The 15,392-nt window shown below is 44.0% G+C and overlaps 1 pseudogene; it reads right to left on the bottom strand.

The window, feature by feature from the left end:
- LOC133445028 (polyunsaturated fatty acid lipoxygenase ALOX15B-like) overlaps window positions 1-15,392 on the bottom strand; it is a 33,484-nt pseudogene that overhangs the window by 5,862 nt on the left and 12,230 nt on the right.

Raw genomic sequence — 15,392 nt, 5'->3', positions numbered from 1 at the left:
CAGTTGAAACGGGCCCCGGCCACCAGGGGGCCCCAAACTGACTGACAAAAAAATAAATGCGCAAGGAAGACACTATAATAAATCACTACCCGCCATTAAACTAACCAGCTAACATCCAAGAAAAGTGAAACGAACATACCAGAGTGGTGCTGAAAAGCGAAAATGAGCAGATATAAAAAAGAAAGCTGTGAGTAGTGTTAGCGGCCAGCCCGGTGCCCTTTAAGGTGGTGTGTGTGTTCGGGTGTGTGTGTGTGAGACGTGTGGGTGCAGCGGAGGAGAGAGAGGGAGATGCAGGTGTGTGCGTGTGGAGGACCGGTACACGTGTTCAGTTACTTTTCAGTGTGTCCTCCGTTAGTTTCAGTCGTCGGCCCTCACGCGTTTTGTTTGCTCTTTACAAGTTTGTAATAAATGTGCGACGTTGCACGGACAGTATTTTTCCTCCGTCCTTTTTTCCTTCACTTTCCCCGGACTCCTAGACAACCGCCGGTTACCAGCAACGAGCCAACCGTATTTAAATACCAGCTCTCCCAACTACGGTTCGGAGATAGGACTGGACTGTCGCAGCACCCTGGGGTGTCGTCTGACTGCTTCAGGGGTGTCGTCAAAAAATGACCTATTCTGACATTTCATATATAGCCTAAATACGCGACCATACGGACGCCGTGTGGAAAGGCACCCTCGGTTTTGTGTCATTTCTGTATTTAAAACACGGCGCACCGACCGTAAAGGCGCCGTCTACACACACACACACGCGCACGCACACGCACGCACACGCACACGCACACGCACACGCACACACACGCACGCACACGCACGCACGCGCGCGCGTAGCCTCTGCGTCGATTTAACGCAGAACCATAAATCAGGCTTCACTTTGAACGACCAACGTGAAGCCGGCTGGAAAAGTCTCTTTAGGCAGTCTGTCTTTCTTTTAAAAGTCACCATAGTTTCTGTCCATCAGCGTGGCAACTAAGCACAACAGTGAACGATGACTTCAGTTATCGTGTTGAAGTTATTGATACAAAATAAACGGGACTTATGCATTTACAGTCAGAGCGATGCAGTGCGGTTTTTAATTATATTTTACTCTGGGGTGTCGTGAGATTTTATTCACTTTTGAAAGGTGTCATGACTGAAAAAAAGGTTGAGAAATGCTGTTTTAGACAGATTATTAATAGGAAAGCAGTGAGAATGCACTTTTTCCTTAAAATGCTCCCTCTGAATATTTGCTCTGGCGCCGACCCTGGGACGGGAAATTAAGAAAGGTAACAGTAGTCTTTCGAAAGTGACCTGTTTCTTTGGTCCAGCATCTGCACCGACTACAGCAGCGGCTGCCGCCCACTCTAATAACACCAACGCAGTAAACGCATCCATGCGTCACGCATGGATGCGTTTACTGCGTTCTTTCAGTTTATAATGCGTCACGGACGCAGGACACATAGCTGGCAAATATAGTAATAAATAGGGCCCCATATTAAATATTGAAACGGGCCCCCTGATGCCAAAGGCCGCCACTGGTCCACACAGTAACACAATCACCAGTTTAGATTAAATGAAGCAACTTGTAACAAGGTCAGTAATGTTCCTACACACACAAATAAAAACATCAAGGTTCATCATCTTCGCTTACCTTGTACAGAGGATGCACCATGGGTACATTACGAAGCAGAGACACTGCAAAAACTTCGGCCATCAGGTGAGTACGCAGCAGGTGAACATTGAGCTGATGCTCGTTGAAATCCGCACTTCTCACAAAAATCTTTGCCATCAGCCAGTCGTACTCAGAATCCGTGGGCAGGAAGATGGGGTTGTCCTCTGATGGTTTCTGTTTCAACTACAGAAGAAGGAGACAGCATGGGAGTCAGAGTATGTTTGGCTTTTTGTATTAACAATTTGTTAGCGCAATTTGATAATCCTAATCCTGCAAGAGGGAATTTCACTGAATTCAAGATAAACCTCAGAACAGCTGTTATACTTTTCTTTGGCACAGCACATTCGACCCCTACAGTCTGGTTTGCATGGCTAAGGTGAATGTGCTCAAATCTGCTCAAACACGACAAGATGTGTTTGAGTGCTCATCTCACCTGAATAGCAATTGGCATCAACTTATCATCTGCAGTTTTGTGGAGCAAAACCAGTGGAGCCATCAAGTACTGCTTCTTCCCGTTGATGGTGCTGGTCTGCACTCCATCCATAGTTTTGTAGTCACACAGGAATATGTTGCCTTTCTGTTATATTTTTATGAAAACATGAGAAATGGTTTAACCCACATATATCCAATCCAAACCAACATTTTATGATGCTACCAGGGTGACAGGCATGTTATCTCAACCAAGTGATGTCATCAGGTAAATATATTTTTTTATTTTTCTACAAAGCAGTTAAAGAAAGATTTTTCAATTGACTTTTTTCATTTTGAGACAATTACCTTCACTTCATCATCCAAGTCTGTCCCACAGTGAGGGAAGACCATGTTGCCAGTGAGAGGAATGTTAGAGGGCAGGCATGAAATGCGTCGGATCATCATGGGGTTGACACCGTTTTAGAAACTGGTAGCCAAAGAAAGAATCCTCCTTCCAATGTTCTTGGACATAGTCTGCAAAAAAAAAACAAAATTTAACAATTGTTTTGAAACAAAACATTTTCCAGCCATTGTTGCTTTCTTATTTGACTGGATGTCAGTGAAGAAAATTCATTATAATAAATCAGAGTCTAAGATCTCAGGAGCTATGTTGTCTGGGGCAATTGCCCCTCTAGGGTGTCCCAAGTTGAATTGGTGCTGGGGTTTGAATCAGCCAGTCAGAGTATCCAGATCCACACAATCAAGAGGAACTAGGTGCCACATGTCCTTCACCCAGACTCGATTCACCAGGGTCTGTCATTGGAGCCTGGCCTGGGGAAGAGGCTTGTTGGTGAGTGCCTTCTGAAACAGGCTCTTGGGACACGGAATGTCAGTTGTCTTGGAGAAACGAAGCCTGAGTTCTGGACTCAGTTGTTCTACTGGGAGATTTCAGTGCTTACGGACCACATGGCCACGCAGCCCTCACCTGTGGACGATGATTCTGTGCAGTTGATGACGAATTGGAGTGGTGTGGTTTTGGGGGTGCACACTTAGGGCCAGTCGCAATACACCCCCTAGCCCTACTTTTCAGCACTACCCCTAAATTTTGCGTGTTCCCGTGAGGGTAGTGGTGTCTCAATTCCTCTTTGCATGTAGAAGTAGTGAGCATAACGAGGGTTAGGGTGTATGAATCTATCCCTTCATAGCTAGGGATTTCAGATGCTGACTCGCTTACCGAGGGCTAGAGAAATTTCCCAGAATGCTTTACGTCATCATTTGCAGACTGAATCAAACAAAAAAAACATGGCGGACATTTCTAATTTTTAGTGAATAAAATCAATATTTTGAGTTAGTTTTTGCATAAAAATGCGTTTTGATTACATTTCTAGCGAGAAATATATATTTTACTTTCATAATATTCACTCAGTGAATGTACATAATCACTCGCTTAGTCGTTTTTTCAGATCTCCCCAGAATAAAGGCTGTGAGCTGCTGCTGCGCCCCGGGGCCGGTGGCTCTTCTCATCCCCGAAAACATCGGAGCAAATTTCTTAACAGGTGTTATTTGGATAAACTGAGCCCAGGTTGGGGATCTTAACGGTTACTTTTACGCCTGAAAAAATATTAAAAGGAACCCTGGCTATTAAGACATGTAGGTCTTAAAAGATAAATGTTGGTATCAATTATAACAATGTGATATAAAAAACCTTTTTGATGTCTTCGTTTTTATAAAATTTGAAAATATAATTTAACATGTAGGTCGCCATTGTTGTAGTGATTCTGGGTAGTGACGTCAGACGGTGGCACCTGCTAACCCCCGTCCACTGTTTTGACACCCAGAAACAGATGAAAACACAGCTAAACAGGTGACGGCGCACCAGAAACACAGATCAAAACACAGCTAAACATTAAGGTGACGGCGCACCTACAAAAAAGTAAAAAAAAAAAAAAAAAAGTGCCGCACCATACAGCATGAACTATAAGAACACCATAAAACTCAGATAGACTAACCGACCACACGTTTCAACTAGCAGATAACCGATGCTACAATAAAAACCCCAGCCAGATCTGGTGTCATTAAATTAAATAAAGATGTTCTTGCCTATTTGAAGCGAAGTCTGCGCCTCCCGTTTCGTCAAAGTCCCGGGCCAGTCCCCTCAGCCTCTGGTCTGTCATCACCCAGCACCGAAGCCGGTTTTAGGGGGGGCAGGGGTGGGCTATGCCCACCCAAACGTGCCTCCTGCCCAGTGGCGTCTCCATCCCGGCCAGAGCGGAGAGCGCAGAGCGGAGAGCGGATGGCGGTGCGCTGCAGGCTCTAAAGCCCCGGCTACGCCGTCTACGCAGGAGCCGCCGTCTACGCAGGAGCCTAATGCACTGTAAGATGTGCACGACATTGATCATTTTTGCAGATCTCCCGTGCATCACAGAACTTTGATCCAGTTTGCCTGAACCGAGACGTCTTATGGGCTCCCTCGTCAGCCTCCACGGCCGGGAGATGCTGCTCATCTATGTTTTAGATACCTGTCCCAGTTAAACTAACGCGGCTTATCTTCCCAGAGCCACTGCTCTACGTCATCGCCCCCAGAATGCCTTGCGCAGGTAAAACATGGCGCCTCCCGCAGGTCAAAATATGTGATAAACATTGTAGATTTTTAAAGCAATTAGATTATTTTATGTGTTTCTAACAACATATTTTAGTATAAGAGAATAATTGTGGCTAATTAGGGACTACATGTCTTAATAGCCAGGGTTCCTTTTAAAACTTAATAAAGTGGCATATTAACAGCGCTACAGCTTCTAGCTTGCTTTTAGCTCTCAGCTTCCTGATATGGTGTGAACGTAACTACGCAGTCGCTTACGTACCCGAATGTAAACCACGCAGTGATGTAGCAAGTGGTGTCCCAATCCCTAGGGAAGATTACAAGGGCCCTACCCCTTGTGGCCCTTGTGGATTTTGAGGGCTAGTGGTAGTGAGTGAGGGCTAGTGGTAGTGAGTAGGGGGTGTATTGGGATTGGCCCTTAGTCCTAACTGCTACTCATTACATCCACCTTGACTGAACATTCTTTTTGTTAATGTTTGTTTTTCTTACTGTTAGTTCAAAACTTTACCAATCAACATTCAGAAAAGATTTGAAAAAAGAGAAAGCAAGTATGACTTAAAAGGAACAGAGATTTTTAAAAAACCAAGATGCAGGACAAAATTGATGGAACGTTGTGTTTCTGTGAAAGGAATCAGTTTATGGAACAATCTGAATAAAGAAAACAAAGAATCCAAATCAAACATTACATTCAAAAGTACAATTAAAGCCTGTATGTTAAGTAAATATAATGAAATATGTTAGTTGAGTTTGATTGACATACCCATAGGCGGCGGTAATTTTATTTTATTTTTATTTTATTTTAGTTTTTTTATTCACTTAGTTGTTGTTTTTTATTATTAGTATTTTTAATTTATGTTATTTGTGAAGTTATTTCTTGGAAAAAGGGGCAGATCAGATAAGATTCCTCTTCTTTCTGCTCCCTTTTCATTCACAATTTAAGAACATTTGTATTTGTATTTGTATTGAATTATTTTATTTTTTTGAATGAAATAAAGAATAAAATTAAACATTTCCTGGGCCTAAGAGGTCGCGGCCAAATTTGACCTAGTTAAATATCTTTGATTGCTGCCAATTGGAGTACACCTTCAGTGAGGAATGCAATAGGAGCAAACCAAGTAAAATTTTTCTGTGTATTTGTTTTTAGTGATAAATACTGCTGTGGGTTTAAATGAAGGTGAAACCCTCACTTCTACTTTTTGCCCTGCTGCTGCTGTGAGTTGGTTTGCATGAGAAGTTGATTTTTCATTGTAACCATGGCTTCTACATTTTTCTTTTTTTAATGTGCTTGTTTGTGTGTTTCTATTTGGGTTAATGTACTGCTTATTTGTACTTTGCTTTTAATGGTATTTTTGTTTTCACCACAGGCCTGTTGGGACCCCCCCGAAGTAAAATAAATAGCCTACCGTATTTTCATGACCATATGGCGCACTGTGTGGAAAGGCGCACCCTCAGTTTTGTGTGTCATTTTTGGTTTTAAAACACACATACGGCGCACCGACCCAAAAGGCGCCGTCTACGGAGACGGAGCTGCACACACACGCATTGCAAAATACACACGCGCTAAAAATAGAGCGGAAGCAAAACTTAGTTTGATATTTTATTTCACTTTTCACATCAATCAAACCCTTCAAAAGGTTCATATTCTGTTTCTGCATTAAAGAATTAAAAAAAACCACCGGGGCGCTGCACATAAACCTGTCTCAGCCACCCGATCATCTCCTCATCCATCCAGCCCTTTTCATTTCACTCTGGCTGGAAAAGTCTCGGCAACGCTTTTCTTTTAAAAATCACCATAGCCGGCAGTTTCTGTCCATCAGCGTGGCAGGCAAGCACAAGATTAAATAAACCTTTTATACCCCATTGTGCTGCGGATCCCGACCGCGGCGGTCCCGGGTCCCGCTCCGCTCCGCCCCCCCCCGCGCTGGACCGGGTCCGCTCCCCGTCTGCTCCCCCGCGCTGAACCGGGTCCCGGGTCCCGGTCCTCTCCCCCGCGCTGGTCCCGCTCACACACACGCGCTGTCGGGATCTGGTACCGGGTTGTATCCGACAGGAGCTCCGCTCCGCTGATTCAGCTGCGCCAGTCCGAATTTCCAGACCTGTCTCGGCCACTTGATCATCATCCCTTCATCCAGCCACCTCTTTTCATTGGCCCTTATAATGACTCCGGCTGGAAACGTCTTATGCAAAGTTTTTCTTTTAAAAATCCCCATACAGTTTCTGTCCATCAGCGCGGCAGGCAAGCGCCACATAAATAAGCATGTGTGTGTTTCGCGCCGCGAACACACGCATACTTATTTATGTGGCACTTGCATGTCGGAGATCCGGTACCGGGTTTGTAACCGACAGATTTGGCTGCAAATCTCGGAGGGTGAAGCTGATCCGACCTGAGACATACCTCAGAAATCCCTTCTCGCAAAGCGGCCGGGAACCAGGTCATCGGACCGCTTTGGGAACCAGGAAGTGGGGCTGCAGCAGCGCCCATCACCGCGGCTTTAACCGGGGAACGTGGACGGTTCCGACCGGCCGGGGCCGGAGGAGCCCACATGGACTTGTAGCAGGGGCTCCCGGGGAAAGAGCACCGGCATTTCAGCCGGATCTGCCGCGGGGATGCAGCGATCGGACCCCGCAAACCCACGGCAGGTGCATGCTCGGTTCCGACATGCAAAACACACACGCGCTGCAGAACAAGTGTGCTTATTTAAATAGAGCTGGAGCAAAACTTAGTTTGATTGTATTTTATTTCACTTTACACATCAAGCAAATCCTTAAAAGTTTTCATCATCTGTTTCCGCATTAATCAGCTCAGTGGATGGTCTCATTCACGTCGCAACTCATAGGGGCTTCACCCGCCCCCTTCTCCCTTTACCGTTCTCATGGTGGCCGGCCTTACATTACCGTAATTCAGCTAATAGACACGGCGCACCGTTTCTTAAGGCGCCCGGCACATTTAAAAAAAAAAATTAAAAAAAATGTGCGCCTTATGGTCGCGAAAATACGGTACTTTGTACTGGTAGAAATAAATCTCCGTGAACCTTGCCCCATTGTGTCTGTCTGCCATCCCTTACTTATGGAGTGTCTAGTGTTGAGGGGTTACACTACCTCCACCTAAGCCAGGTGTGACAACGTGGAATGTGAGTGGACTGGCAGTGCTGCTCCAGCTGCTGTGGAGCAGGTCAGAACCATTCCAGAGGCAACCGTCAGCGCACTGCTCTGCTAAAAATGCACTTCAAGGACACACGCATTCTCACTCACATCCAACATCAAAATGAATATATCTTTCAATGAAAAGGGTTTTACCAAAATATGGTACTTACCAGATGGTTGTTAAAAGTTTGTCATCAGAATGGAATTGAGAAGTCAGTAAATTTTCAAAATATAACACCTTAAGTGGATTTAGACCCATACAGACATTAGGTCTTTCAGAAGAGATTTCAACCACTTACAGCTGAGTTTAGAAGTTGAAACTCTTTAGCAACATAAATTAGCATAAGTTACCCCAGGTGAGCTAAAATAGCTAACTAGTGGTGACTGAGGTGAGACAAGCGTTTTTCCGCCATCTTTTTGGCTTGCTTGTTCCACCCATATAGCCAATTTAGTTTTACCGGGGTTGACAATTCCTAACAATATGGGGCTCTCCAGAGAAACTAGAAAGGGGGTTCAAAAGCACTCTTCAGAGCCTAAATCAAAAGTGGCATGTGCACATTTTGATATTATTGGCTAAGTTTCATAACCTGGCATTACCTGATATGTCGGTACGTTTACAGCAAAACACTCGATTGATGTCATCAATATCGGTCCAGTTCTTCTTACAATCAGACAGTCCCTTCAGCTTCAGCTCTGTCAGTCTAGAGGAAGTTAAAGAAAAAAAAACATGTTAATGATGTATTTTGAATAATTTTACAGATAAGTCAAAAAGATAAATAGACAGATGTGTGATAGGTTACAAAGACGTCACCCTGAGACTGCAGTGAAGGCAAACTCTTTGGACTTGGTGAAGGAGAAAAGGACCTCACAAGGCAGTGAAAGGGGACTATCTGCCTTGATGCAGTGGGGTATTCCCTCCATGTATACATCCCAACTGAAAAAGTTAAAGAAATACATGTTAAGTTTTATTTCAAAGTGTGCAAATACAATACACTTGATTTGTTTTTTTTTGTTTTCATTGTTATTTTTTAAATCCTGGTGTCTTTATCTTTAGTTTTTGATTGTAAAAAGTCTGAGCACTCACCGATAATCTTCCTCTCGCTGTGTAAGCTCCTGCTGCCGAGTGTACCTACCAAGATGATGGTTGTCATCAAAGACTCTCAGAGCTGGGAAAAAAAAGCACATCAATGAAAAGGTTTAAACTGTCTGACGGTACATATTGATATATTTATTTACAGTATATGGTGCAGGTTTCTAGTTTTTATATCGTCTGTTTTCAGCGACCAGCATGCAGAAAGAACATTTCCTCAAACCTGTTGCTTCTCTGAAGCGATGCACTTTACAGTCAGTGATCCAGCGGTAGATGGGAAATTTGTAGGTGTGTCCCTCCGGAGATTCGACTTCTACTTTGGCTGGGAACCACGAGTCTTGTGGGAACAACAGGAGAGCCTGTTTGTCTATTTCTATCAACAGCAGTTTTCCAATGGAGGTGCAGCACCACACGCTAAAACATGAAACCTAAAATAGTGACAGAAATATTTGGAAAAAAAAACCATTACAAGACAGCAAATGTGTATTTAAACAGCAAATGCTGAGAAATACAATGAATGCATGATATGATGACAATGAAACGAATGGCGAAGTGACTGATTGTCTGATGTTTTTTCGCTTCAGAATCCTTTCAGGGCCACATATCCTCTTTTTTTTTACATCCAAGTCTTCATAAGGAAGCATGTCATACAAATAAATACAGAAATTAATCTTCCAGACTTACAGATCCTTGGGTGAAAGCTAACGACCCTTTCAAATTCCGGAGCCACGTGCGTTTGCTTTCACCTTTTGTCCCCACCAGTTTAACGAAGACATTGTTTAACGTGGTTGCAGCTACACCGTTGGTAGTGAAAACAGTCACTTTATATCTATTCATTTTCACTCTAGAAAGCTGAATGAATCCTGTTGGAGGAAAAGAGAGTGTTTAGTAATGATTATGTTATCCACCTGTTGATGAACCTGATAAAAAAGCTGCTCCTGTCTCACCCTTCTAGATGAAAGTAAGATGTTCCTCTGAAGAGCTGATGCCAGGATGGAGCTTGTCACCTCCGATTTCTCTTTATACATGCAAGTTCTAGTGGGAGTGTCTCGCAAGCACCAGCAGAAACAAGTTCAAACAACTGCCCCCTACTGTATAACTGTGTGAGGAACCAGAGCGGCCTCCCCACGTACAAGGGGACAAGGCAAAACTGGAGCTGGTTGATGAGGTGTAAAAAGAACCTTGCAGAGCGTAGAATGCCAAAAAAATAAGGCTTTTTATTCCATGTAGTAAAAACACATACAGGCGGAGGGCAAAATCAGCATTGCAAAAAAGAAGGCACAGCCTCTCAGCAAGCTTCCTCCATTCAGCAGACTCCCTTTCTGGTATCCAGCCGCTGTTTATAACCCCAGGCAGGGTGGAGAGGTTGATTGGACACAGGTGGGCTCCAATTAGCAGAACCAGGCACACCTGTGTGCTGCTCCCCCGCAGACCACGCCCAATCCTCCACTCTGCCACACACATTAAAAAAAAGTCAGGTGAGAAGGGGAGGGGTTGCTCACTTTCTCACAGTTCCCTCCCCCTCTGGAGTCTCGCCAACCCCGTTGCGAGACCGGAAAACGGCCATTTCCTCCGGTTGCCGGCCGCTTCCTCCCGGTATCCGAGGACGCTTCCTCCCGGTATCCGAGGACGCATCCTGCCGGTTACAGACCTCCTCCTGGTCACCGGGTCTCCCAGACTCCTGCTGGTCACCGGGTCTCCCAGACTCCTGCTGGTCACCGGGTCTCCCAGACTCCTGCTGGTCACCGGGTCTCCCAGACTCCTGCTGGTCACCGGGTCTCCCAGACTCCTGCTGGTCACCGGGTCTCCCAGACTCCTCCTGGTCACCGGGTCTCCCAGACTCCTGCTGGTCACTGGGTCTCCCAGACTCCTGCTGGTCACCGGGTCTCCCAGACTCCGCCAAACCCACGGCGTCGCTTCCCACCTCTTCTCTCCAGTTTTTCAGGTGGCGCCAAAGATCCCACTCCTGACACCAAATGTGAGGAACCAGAGCGGCCTCCCCACGTACAAGGGGACAAGGCAAAACTGGAGCTGGTTGATGAGGTGTAAAAAGAACCTTGCAGAGCGTAGAATGCCAAAAAAATAAGGCTTTTTATTCCATGTAGTAAAAACACATACAGGCGGAGGGCAAAATCAGCATTGCAAAAAAGAAGGCACAGCCTCTCAGCAAGCTTCCTCCATTCAGCAGACTCCCTTTCTGGTATCCAGCCGCTGTTTATAACCCCAGGCAGGGTGGAGAGGTTGATTGGACACAGGTGGGCTCCAATTAGCAGAACCAGGCACACCTGTGTGCTGCTCCCCCGCAGACCACGCCCAATCCTCCACTCTGCCACACACATTAAAAAAAAGTCAGGTGAGAAGGGGAGGGGTTGCTCACTTTCTCACAAACTGTATAACCAAATAATTCCCAGAAAGTGGATGTTTCACATGAGTCATTATGTGAGTTTAAGAGCTGACAAAACCCATGGACACCGGCATTCACACGCACACACGTATGTGCACAAGGCTGCAAAGAAATACGTTTCAAAGTGAGTTCTGAAGAAACATTACACATTCAGATTACTCAAAGTTTAAACTAACTATTTGTACAGTCATCTTATCTGGCGTGACAGCGAAGTGCAGTGAAGACTTGCTTTCTCAAGAAGCCTTGCTCAACTATTGCACAATTGCTATATGACATTTATGTGAATATGACAGAGGATTTATTGTTTTGGCTTCTTACAGCACCACAGTGGATTTTAAATAAACTATCAATGTGTGATAAGAGTTTAGACTTTTAGCACGTATTTGAGAGGATTCACAAAAATATGGCATTTACTATTTAAGAATAACTAAATAATACACTTTTGGAGACAAACCTCCATTTTCACAGGAACAAAAACATTTGAACAGAGTGAAATAAGTGTGCCATTGCAGTAAATGACAGCTTGAAGTCTGGAGTGTCTGCTTGTTTGTGGGTCTTTCGGCCTTCGTTTTTTTTTTTTGTCATTAAATGAGAGTTACTACACCCGAGTTTTTTAAATCTTTTCAGAGTCTATTAGTTGATCCCTTGCTTAAAATGCTGAACTATTCATTTGATTCTGGCCATCTCCCAGGTACTATGATGGACACTAACATCTCACTCATTCTGAAGAAGGGCAGACCACCAAAGGATTGCTCCTCGTACAGACCAATCGCTCTGCTTGATGTAGATAGAAAACTTTTAGCTAAAATCCTGGCGAAAAGATTAGAATGTATCCTTCCTGACCTCATCTCAATGGACCAGACTGGTTTTATTTTAGGACGTAATTCCTGTAATAATGTTAGGAGACTGCTGAACCTTATTCAGTATGGCACAGAGTTAAAAACTAAGGCTGTCGTAGTCTCTCTTGACGCGGAAAAGGCGTTTGACAGAGTCGAGTGGCCATATTTACTGAACGTCCTTTCCAAATTTGACTTGGGCGATAATTTTATTAAATGGATCTCTCTTTTGTATGATTCCCCTCGGGCATCCGTTCTTACAAATGGTTGGAAGTCCCCTGCATTCTTAGTTGGGCGCGGCACTCGCCAGGGCTGTCCAATCTCCCCCCTATTGTTTGCGCTCGCCATAGAGCCTTTGGCAGAGGCGATTAGGAGTGACCCTTTGGTGACTGGTGTCAGTGTAGGTCCCCAAAACCATAAAATTTCTCTTTATGCTGATGACGTTCTGCTCTTTTTAAGTAACCCCAAGGTCTCTATTACCAGAGTTGTTGAGATTATTAAAAATTTTGGCCGGTTCTCAGGCTACAAGATTAATTATTCAAAGTCAGAGGCTATGCCCCTAACACTTAATACCCCCTGGACGCCATCTAGTTCGGCCCCTTTTCGATGGTCACCTTCTGGGTTTGTTTACCTTGGTGTATATATTACTCCCTCCTTTTCAGGTTTGTATAAAGCCAATTTCATACCATTAATCCGTAAAATTAAGGATGATCTCGCACGCTGGACTAATCTCCCGTTATCTTTTCTAGGTAGGGTGAACTTGTTTAAAATGAACATACTTCCTCGTCTGCTTTATATTTTCCAAATGATCCCAGTCCTTTTGACTAGAAAATCACTCTCCAGTTTAAATGGCTCTTTATCTTCCTTTTTATGGAAAAACAAACGGGCCAGATTGAAATTACAAAAGCTGCAGTACCGTCCTGGAGAGGGTGGGTTGGCCCTGCCGAACATTAAATATTACCAATTGGCTTGTCTTTGTCGGTATTTCTGGGAATGGTTTAGAAATGACCCCCGGTCCACGTGGCTTAGTTTGGAGGCCGCTCCCCTCGATCCAATTCCTCTTTGTAACACTTTATATGTTACTAAAAAGTGGGTCTCAGACAAAGTAAAGGGCAACCTTATTCTTCAGAACACGTTAAAGGTATGGAGAACTATTAGGAAGATAGGGACTCAGAGCGATTCCCTCTCTCTCCTCACCCCCATTCATCTGAACCCGGATTTTCCCCCTGGTCTCGAGGACCGTGCATTTCTTTTGTGGTCTGAGAAGGGTATATGTACTATAGAGGACTTGGTGGCTAACGGTGCTCTTAAATCTTTTAACCAGCTCAAGGAGCAGTATGACCTTCCCAACAAACACTTTTTCAGGTACCTGCAGGTCCGTAGTTTTGTCTCCTCAAAAGTAAGGCTACACCCGAGTGGGTTCTCTCGCTCTCCTGTAGAAGAAGTCTTACAAGATCCCGAGCCCCGAAAATTGACTACCAGGTTTTACAATGCTTTGTTCCCACCAGCAGAGGGCATGGGTCATCTTAAATTACTCTGGGAGGCTGACCTGGGCATAACAATCTCAGATGATGAATGGGAAGGTGTTTGGTTGAGCTCATCTGGTTGTTTGTCAACCAACAAGGTCAAGGAGTTACAGTTTAGAATAATTCATAGGCTCCAGATTACACCAGTGTTACGGAATAAATTTAATCCTATATTTTCCCAATTTTGTAACAAATGCAAGGTTTCTGATGGGTCTTACTTTCACTGTATTTTTGATTGTCCCTTTATCAAAAGTTTCTGGGGAAAGGTCTCTGATGAAATTTCTGTAGTATTTGGTAATAATCTAGGTCTTAAACCAATTTCCTGTATCCTTGGATTACATTCTACTCTGAATCTTAAACCCCACTTGGTAAAACTGCTCGATGTACTTTTGGTGTCAGAAGGTGCGTTTTACGTCAGTGGATTTCTGACAAACCTCCTACGCTTTCACAGTGGCGACAAAGTATATTGAAACTCATCCCTCTGGAAGCCACGACCTACTGGCTTAAGGACAAACCATCATTGTTTCATAAAATTTGGGACCCATTCTTGGACTATATTGGAACAGAGCGTGCACAGACTTTGCAGAGAGGCCTCTACGGTCTTATATGGACATATATCCCTAGAGAAGCCGATACCTGAGTTTGAACCAAGCAGAATGTTGTTTATAACACCTCACTGCCTGGATTTATGGTCACGTACCCATTCAACTGTTAACAGTCTTCCCCCTTTTTTTTTTTTTTTTCTCTTCTCTCTTTCCCCTTCCTTATATTTGTTTACTCATTTTGCTTCATCGTGTGTGAATTCCTGCTCAGTGTGTTCTGCGTAGAATATGGTGTTCTTATATTTCCTTGCCATGTTTTCTTACCTTAAAACAAAAATCAATAAAAATATAAAAAAAAAAAAAAAATGAGAGTTACTTTTGCAGTATGTTTGTGTTCATTATCCATCTACATTGTAACACATTGCCCCATCAGCATTTGTAGCATTCGGATGAATGCAGTCATATCATCAACAGACAGCAGACAGTCTGCTCCATTGTCAGTCATGCCATAAAACTGCTACCACCATCATGTCTGGCACATGATGTGGTTAACTTTCGATCTTGAGCTGGTCCTCTCCTTCCCCATACATACCCCTTCCTGTCTTTTTGGTGCAAGTTTATCTTGGTTCGTCTGTCCGAAGAATCTGATTACTGTTGTGCCAGAAAGGGGGTGCTGGTTCAGTTATTAAAAAGTTATTAATAATTGTCTTTCGATAATTATTAATAATTAATAAAGTAGATTACTTATCAAAATTAATTAATCAAAACGGGGCACCACCTGACTTATCAGGAAAATAATAACTATAAGCAAAATCAGTCTCAAAATAGCTGTTATTCCTTACGTGCCAGCCTGTTGCCAGGGGTGGCGTTACAGAGTAACAGTGAAGGAAGGAGTCCGAGCACAGACCTTTGGCACCAGCAGCTGTGACAAATATGCATACAAAAAACACAAACAACTTCTCTCATTCAAATTAATCAGAATGTATTAACACTGTTGGCTGTTCCTACACGTGGTGAGGCAAAAGACAAGATGGCTGACAAAGTCACGTGGTGATTGAGCCTCGCGTGATTCAAAATGGCGGATGAGATTTCGTCTCATCCAGTGAAAACAAACTCGGAGGCTTTATGACCAAGATAAGAGTGGGTTAGTAGGAGAGGATGAGAGAAGAGTCAAAGCCAAGACACTAGA

Source organism: Cololabis saira, chromosome 1, assembly GCF_033807715.1.
Source record: "Cololabis saira isolate AMF1-May2022 chromosome 1, fColSai1.1, whole genome shotgun sequence".
In the NCBI taxonomy this organism is placed as follows: domain Eukaryota; kingdom Metazoa; phylum Chordata; class Actinopteri; order Beloniformes; family Belonidae; genus Cololabis; species Cololabis saira.
The sequence above is the reverse complement of the archived record's forward strand: the minus strand, read 5'-3'. Positions and strand labels throughout refer to the sequence as shown.